We start from the raw sequence: 9,043 nt of genomic DNA on the forward strand, positions 1-9,043 counted from the left end.
AAGAAGGTTTGAAATCTTGAGAAAATTTATAAAGATTTGGAAAATCTTGAAGAAGGGAGAATCTAGAGAAAATCTTGAGAAAGTTTATAAGGACTTGGAAAATCATGAAGAAATGAGAATCTCAGGAAAATTTTGAGAAAAGTTTATAAAGACTTGGAAAACCATGAAGAAATAAGAATCTCAGGAAAATTTTAAGAAAGTTTAGAAAGACTTGTAAAACCATGAAGAAATGAGAATCTCAGGAAAATTCTGAGAAAGTTTAGAAAGACTTAGAAAAATGAGAATCTCAGGAAAATTTTAAGAATTCTTGAGAAAATATGAACTTTTGAAAAGGAAAACACTTGTTGAGAAAATGCAGACTTTGAGAATTTTCTTAAGAAAATGATAGGAAATTTATAGGAAAGATTCATTGGAGAAGGAAATTTAGAACTTAGGAAATTGAAATCCTGAGAATCTTGTCTTTGAAATGTCTGAAAATCAACTTTGATTTTTGAGAAAGATGAGAAATTCCTTTTGAAAAGAATCTTAAGAAAATAACATTCCAAGGAAAATCATAGGAAAAACTTTGATTTGGAAAATCCAACTTCGAATATCATCATAGTTTCTTGAGAAAATCGATTCCATGAAGTGAAAATCTTTTGAGAAAATCATGAGAAAAACAAATGATGTAGATGATGTGAATGAATGAATGCACTTTTGAGAAGATTTCTGAAAATTTTATTGGAAAAATGTGGATTAAGCCAAAGTAAATCCTTCATATATTCTGACTGTGGCCATGAATATATTCAGGGTTTATTTGAGTTAATTCACAATATTTGGAAAACATTGGAAATATGAGGTGCATTTTCAAGATAGCCTAAGAGTGTAGGCTCAATGTGACTGGTAGAGAGATGATGGATCTGGGTTTTGTCCATATTCCGACTAGGGCCGTAAATATGGACTCCACCGAGTTCATCAACTCTCTAAGAGTTGGTGCACGTGCCATTCGTGTTCATCCACGGTGAATTTGGAAAATGGAGATATATGCATCATATAATCCGGATATTACTGAAATCAAACTATATGAGATGCGGCCTAATCTAAGCAGTAAAAGTAAATCTTATTCCAAGGTTTACATTGGATTGTTACATTGCATAACATAAAGCAAAAGAAAATTGAAATGGAGCCAAAGAATCTGCATCTTCTAGATTTTCCTGCAAAATGAGAGTTAATACAAAATAACCAAGGCAATGAACATATATATATAATATATACAACGAGGAGACATATACATATATCAAAATGCTAAAATAAGTGCTAAATGTCATGTAACAATGGAGGTGTAACTATATGAGAAAATATATGAATGTTCATACATGGAAATAAGAGCACATGAAGAGATATGTATATATAGTTATAAGTATATATCTACATATATATATATATATATATATACATATATACATATACATATAGTTAAACATATATAGATATATATATATAGATATATATATACATATAATGAGAAAATATGTACATACCAATGGAAACTACATATAATAGGTAAAACCAGAAATTACAAGTATATACAGTTTCCGTAGGTGATTTCACACGACCATACTTCTCAAATTACAAAGTAATTTTCAATGAAAATGGGAATAGAGCTTCCCTATATATCCATAATGAAGCACACCAAAGATGGTTAGGAGATCACAATTGGATATAGAGATATCCGTTCATGAACATGGTCAAATATCAAGACTGCACACTTACAGCAGAAAATGAATATGTGCAGGAAATGGGTTGTGGAAGCATCATGGGCTATTTCATGGATATCATGAAAAGCTTGGTGAATAGGTGAAAATGTTGTGAAAAATGATGAAACAATATATATAAGTGGTGCTGCAAATGGGGTGATATTATAACAATATAGCAAACAAGAATTTAGCACTAAGCTAAGCAAAATTTCATAAAACCAAAGATGATATTCCAGCCATAGCTTCATAAAACAGAAATTGTAGCATCAAATGATGAAGTTCCAGTCATAACTTCATAAAACCAGAATTTTAAACATCAAGCTAAACAAAAATTTCATAAATCAAATGATGATGTATTTTCAAGAGTAAGAAAAAAGAAAAATACATGTAATAGCAAGTACTCATGAAGGGATATATATATATATAAGTATATCTATACATATATATATACATATATATATCCATATACACATATACACGTATACATATAGATAGATATACAATAGATATACATATATATAGACATATATACACATATAATGAGAAGACATATATGTTTGATGGAAATTCCACATAATGGGTAAAACCAGAAAATATATGTATATACAGTTTCTGTAAAGGATTTTACACAGCCATATTTCCCAAATTACCACATATTTCGCAACAAAATCGAGTATGGAGCTTCCCTATATATCAATAACCAAGCATACCAAAGATGGTCTGTAAAGCCTGGATGGATATTAAAGTATTCATACATAAACAGGGCCAATTATCAAGACTGGGCTCCTGCAGGAAAGAGAATGGATAAAGGATGATGGGTATACAAATCCCATGAATGTTGTTGCCCTTTTACACAATGAAAGATATGATTATTGATGCTGATGTCAACTGCTCTCTATACTACAACAGGGTCTAAATTTAGGATAAGGTAACTTACAGGGAAGGAAATATGATATGAAAATCAAATTACAGCTGTTGGGAGTGATTAACCTTACAGACTGTGTATAAGGCTCTTTGCTGTGTGTGGGGTTTATCTGTACAATAGATGAAGCAATAACCTATGCCATTTACAACATGCGTAGAGAATAAAACTGGGTAATGGAATGAACATGGGTGGCTGATGAATAACAAGGAACATTCGGGTAGGTAAGTAAGGAAATGAAAATGTTTAAATCACTATGGCACTTACAAGTAGTGGAATGGGATCACACCAGTATGCAGAGGTTACCTATAATGTGTAAAACCGATACATATGATAAGCAATAACAAACTGAGTTTGAAGGGATTTCATATGTAATCTAGCTAACATTAGATATGTGACAAAATTCAGCAATAATGACATCTGGAGACTTAAAATTGATGTTACTGATAGCATCACTTTGCTATTCAGCATTCTCATACAGACCATGGTTATTACCACCAGCTATGTGGTTTCATCGGCTGCGAACATGAGACCATCCTAACACACTAGCCAGGGGACTATGAATATTTATAGTGATCCATTAGATTGAAAACATACTACTGTCACCACCCTCAAGTGGATTCACTAGTCTCATCATCCACAATCACTAAGAATCTACCTGAGGGATCCACAACTAACAAAGGGGAAACTGATCTTTTTTTTTTTTCAATGATCACTGTGTATTCACTGAAAACAAGGATAGCTGAAGGCAGGACATGGCATTTCATTATAAAACAGAATGTAGGAATGCAGTTTTTTTTTTTTTATAAGTATGAAGAGCCAAACAGTAAACATCTGTTTAACATATTCACAGCATGTGCATTTAACCAATGTACAACTTCCCTTTTTTTCTTTTATTCCACCTGCAACCTCAAGATCTGTTGGAAGTGTGAGTACAAAATATAAAACATTGAGTATTTTATACAGCCTCAACCACTTGTCCTAATCATGCAAGTTTCTTTAGATTTTTTTTTTTTTTTAGATGTTGAACAAAAGCCTCATTAGATCATCCTGACCTTCCAAAAATCATATTTATGATGAACTTTGAGTGATGCATGCAGAGAACTCAATATGTTCAATGGAATATCAGAATATATCAAACTAATGTTTATATAATTGTGCTCAACAGATCATATTTAAATTGGCAAAATCTAGCCACAAAATAAGGATTCATTTTCCAAACTTATTCATGCATATCTTACTAGAAGAATAATAAACTGGAGTTTACAAGAACACATAATGAGTATATGCTTACATTGTTCCTGCAACACATGTGCTGATATGAGAAATATTGTTTGGAAAAAAAAAATGAGAAATACACCCACCTTTTCAATTTCTCTTTGGGTTTTTAGCTTGGAAGTCCTTTTTGCTTAAATTGAACTTTATATATTTCTCAATTCCAGCTAAACAGCCTTGTAGATCCTGCTCCAATCGATTTGTAGACAGCATATATGTTCTATGTTGCTGGACTAGAGAAGACACAGGAACACACAGTACTTCCTCTGCTGGTAGGCTGAAGAAGACGCAGATGGTGATAAGCGATGGCTGGACTGCAGAGGATGAAGGTGTTGGATGTTGTTTCTATTGTTGGGCTGAAATGGGTGGGGAAAACATTGATGGAGGTCCTGCGGCTGAGGTGAAATAGAGGTGAAAGGGGAGATGCTGGAAGGTTAGGGGAAAAGGAAAAGTGGGCAACAAAGGCTGAATTTCTGCTACAGCTGAAGGATGGTGGTCTGAAAGTGATGCAGATGTTGGTTGGGCTGAAGGAGAGGTCCACGCACTGGCTGGCTGGCGTTTCCTTCTGCAGGTGGGCTGAAGGCAGGATGAAGACGTGGCTGGGCTGAAGGAGAGGTCCACGCACTGGCTGGCTGGCGTTTCCTTCTGCAGGTGGGCTGAAGGCAGGATGAAGACGTGGCTGGGCTGAAGGAGAGGTCCACGCCCTGGCTGGCTGGCGTTTCCTTCTGCAGGTGGGCTGAAGGCAGGATGAAGACGTGGCTGGGCTGAAGGAGAGGTCCACGCACTGGCTGAAGATGGCTCTCGATCCTCAAAATGGTTGGGGCTGAAGCCAATGAAGACGCCTCTCCCCTTTCCACTTTGAGCTTCCTGCAAAAACCGAAAATCCAATTCAAAAAAAATCCCCCCTCCGTGAATGCCCTGTCCCCCCTTTTAAAGATATTCAGCTTCTTCCTCTTTTCAAAAGATCGCAGCTTCCCTTTTTTGAAAAATCCGTTACCTTTGTTGAAGATTTTGAAACTGAAACATTAAAGTAGCCGTTTTTTTCAAAAGGGCGCTGCTGTATTTTTTTCAAAAAAATGTGTTTCATTTACCTAAGTTTTGGGTAAAATGATTTTTTTTTTTTTGAAAATATGGCTGTGGCGCCGTTTGGGCCGTTTCCTTTTAAGATTTTAGGTAAGCAAATTAATGAAAAGAAGTAAAAGAAATAAAAAAAATAAATAAATAAAAAAAATGAATAATGACATAAATGAGAGGCTTTTATGGAAATGCCATCTCATTCTACTTTTAAAATCCTTTTGAAAATAAAGTTTTTGTTGTGTTTTTACAAGTCTTTTATTTTCAAGTGGGGTGCCACATGTGTGTGGGCCCACTAAAAAAAATAATAATAATAAATAAATAAATAAATAAGAATTTTAAAAGAAAATTTTGCAAATTGGTATGACCTCCGGGTGGGTCCCACTTGAGAATAAGATACTTACCTGAGAATCTGAGTATGATGCTAGTTTAAAGGCGGGTCCCGCTCCGTTTATTTGAAGATACGAAATAAAATATTATTTGTTTTCAAGAATTTGGAAAAATTGGTTTTTCAAGACAAAAATATAGATAAATGTAAAAACAAAATTTGTAAAGAGATTTAAAATCTTTTGCAAAAAGTCTTGAGATAGAGTCTTTAAAATCAATATCCAAATATCCAGATTGTTTTCTTGAGAATTTTTTTTTGTAATTCAAAGTCCTGGGGGTAAAATGGGAAAAATTGGTAATTTTGAATACCCAGGTTTTTAAAAGTCGGTTTTGAAAAGTTTAAAAATCAAATCTGGATTGACAATTTTGAAAATCAGGAGTTCTGGATCTCAAACTGACATGCTATGCAATGAAATGATGCAAAGTGTTCATGCAATGCGATGCAAAGACATGTCTTACAAAGTTGCCACTCTGAATTTGGATTTGAAAATTCTGACTTCTGGTTAAGCACGAAATTTTGAGGATTTGCAATTTGAGGGTGTCTCTGAGTCTAAATAGAGAAGTTTTGAGACTCGAGAATGGAATTTTGGGACTTTCTGCAAGGTTTAATCTTGGAAAATGACCATTTTGCCCTTCATTGCTTCTGAAGAACTGAAATATGATAATTAAAGGGCAATGTCAAGAAGGTGAGTGAAAATTTGGGGTGTTTACAAAAACGTATATAGAAAGTAATAATATCACATTGAATCTTAAGATCATGCTAAAAGGAGTTGCAAGACAAATGATAAAATGTATCTTAAGACGCTGAATATCAGAATATACATATAATGTCCTAAAATAATGGTGACGACTAGTTGTTGAAACATGTGAATGTCACCCTAACCATAAAAAAAAAATGCAGTGTTTGTATTTGATGGTGTAGTATATACATCTAGATGGCATCACAAAGGGGACAGCTATACACACATTTGCAATATGCAAATACTTGTGTGAATACATACACTGAAAAGGAAGTATGATACAAGTATTAAAAAAAATGAAGATGTACATATATGTATGCTATGATGGATAAAATACAGGGAATGAGGTGTGTAAGGTAATAACGGATATAGCTCAGATTAGGTGGAAATGGCAATATGCTGGGGATAATATGTATTTGTAGGAACTTTAGTTGCAGCTGTACCAGACAGAGCTATTTTGACCATGTCAGGGGTTAACTCTCTCTCTCCTTGTGCCATTATTCCAGGTTCCAAAGCATCATAGAACTTTAGGCAACCTAGGAGATCTATCTAGTTTTATTCTGCATGCATTCATATCTCAAGGCAACCTTCAATTCTAAATATCAAACTGAGTCATTCTGGGCCAAGGAGATGGTACCTACCTGGCTGTGAATAGCAACAAATCCGACTGAATTCATGGATAATTGGCTCTGCTTGATCTACGATGAACTCACTGGAGCCGGTCACTGATAAGTGGTTTGATCATAAGGCCCTGAACTGTGTAGCTGGAGGGCTGCTAGTGTGGTTTGTATACACGGTAATTATGAAATGCTGGCATGCTATAATGAAATATGAGCAAAGCATTGAACATGTGCTATGATATGCAGGTAATTGCAAAAACAGGTAGTTACAGATCCGTTGGTTGGAGCTGGGATTCTTGGTAGACCTGTCGATCTGAACTCATTTCGCAATGGATATGCTGGCTGGTAATTTATTCCCCCTCCCCATAGAAGCCATGGAATTACCCATGTTGAATGTTCAACAAGGTAGGTCTATTGATCGAGGGATGCTTAAAAATCCCAACCAATAGCTCACTAACCTCTCGCAGCGGATCATCTTGGGAATTTGATGTTCACCATAACTCTAGCAAAGTGGATACCACACTCACCCAATTTCTCAAAAGGGGAAATAAAGCCATTTGTAAAAGATGATGTAATGGGGAATATATGTATGGAAGACGATAGTTCTAAATTGAACTGAAATATAGAAACAACTATAATAACAAATGCGATCATGCAGTTGATGATGAACCAAATTTTTGAAGAGCGAAGAAGAATGGAATCTAACAAAATATTGGAAATAAATAAAGACAGTCTTACATAAACCCCAACTCGATATTTAACCCTATTGAAACAGGAAATCAGCTAGCATGAGTTCAACAGAGGGCTCGTTGGACCAAAAAAAAAAAAAAGTATATGAAATGAAACAAAATACTATGAATCTGAATGCAAATAAGAACTTATCGGTGAAATGCCTTACAGATAAAAGGGGAGAAACAAAACAAGCGAGCAAAAACGACAGAAACAATAAAAAAAAAGAAATCGATGAAGACATTATTGAACCTAATATACGATGGCGTGAACAGATATTAGAAATAAGAAATCCAGAAATAAATTATAAAAGGAAAATAAATAAAAAAAGAATGTAGGAATGTATATTCTGTTTGTTGTAGCACAGGGATGGGTCGAAATAGCTATGAGCTATTCAAACCCTATCCATGGTGCGATAATAAGGCGACCAGCTAAAAAAAATCAGAGTTACATCAAGAAGAGAGGGGGGGAAACTTACCGAGGTGCTGCAAAGGTTCGGAATGAAGGAGAACTCTTTTCTCCTACGGCAGAGGTCTTCTGCTGCGGCTGCAGGTGGTTTTCCACTATAACTGGTTCGATTGAACCTCTCTGTCAACAGGGAAAGGAAAAGATCAAGCAAAAAGGGAAAGAGAGTCGAGGGACGACCAAGGGTTGGAGGTAAGGATCAATCGTGAGAGAAGGGAAGAAGGAAAAGGGGTAATGCCCAGGCGAAGAAGCAGTAATGGATTGAAGGAAAGAGCAAGGGGAAAGGGTGGAAACCAATTGATGCGTGAAAAAAAAAAGAGAGGCTATGTACAGGAAAAGGGAGGGGTGAAGGCGGTCCGTTTAGGGTTCTCCTGAGTCCCTTTTGAAGGAGGAAGCAGAAGGTTTGGGAAGGGGAAATGGGTTGTTGAAGATGGAGGAGAGGAGGAAAGGTTGTTGCCGATGGAGGGTTCAGAAGGTGAAGATGTGTGATGGAGAGGGAGAAGGAGGAGACTAGGTGGAAGAGAAGGGGGAAAGGCGAGATGGAGGAAACTTCGTGAAGGAAGCTTCTGGAGGGCGGAGAGTGTCCGAGCGAAAGATAGAGAGCCGCCCTATTTTAGGGTTTTTTCCTCTCTTTTTTTTTCAAAACAAGTCCTTCTATTTTAAAAAAAAAAATTCTAAAACGAGGTAAAAAAAAAGATAAGTTTTATAAAAAAAAGGCGATGTGTCAAAGGGACGGTTTTAAGAGCTTATTTCTTTGTATTTTCTTTTTGTTGTTCTGATTTTTTTGATTTTTTGTGTTGTTTTTCCATTTTTTTGTATTTTTGTAATAGAAAAACTAAGATTTTATGAAAACAAAGTTTAAACACTAAATTTTTGTATTTTTCTAAGAAATATTAAAAAAAATGTTTTCCCGAGAATTTCAGGCCATTTTCGGGAAATTTCTTCAAAAGAAGGGGTTTGGACCCAGGTTTTGAGAAAATGTTCGAGTTTTGACACTCAAATCGAGAAATACAATGTGATGGATCCAAACGGATGTCGGATGGACTGTCCGAGCTATTTGAAAACTATTTTTGGTATTTTCTTAAAAATTGGACA

Source organism: Nuphar pumila, chromosome 8 (assembly GCF_984573655.1).
Source record: "Nuphar pumila chromosome 8, dmNupPumi1.hap1.1, whole genome shotgun sequence".
NCBI classification, from domain to species: domain Eukaryota; kingdom Viridiplantae; phylum Streptophyta; class Magnoliopsida; order Nymphaeales; family Nymphaeaceae; genus Nuphar; species Nuphar pumila.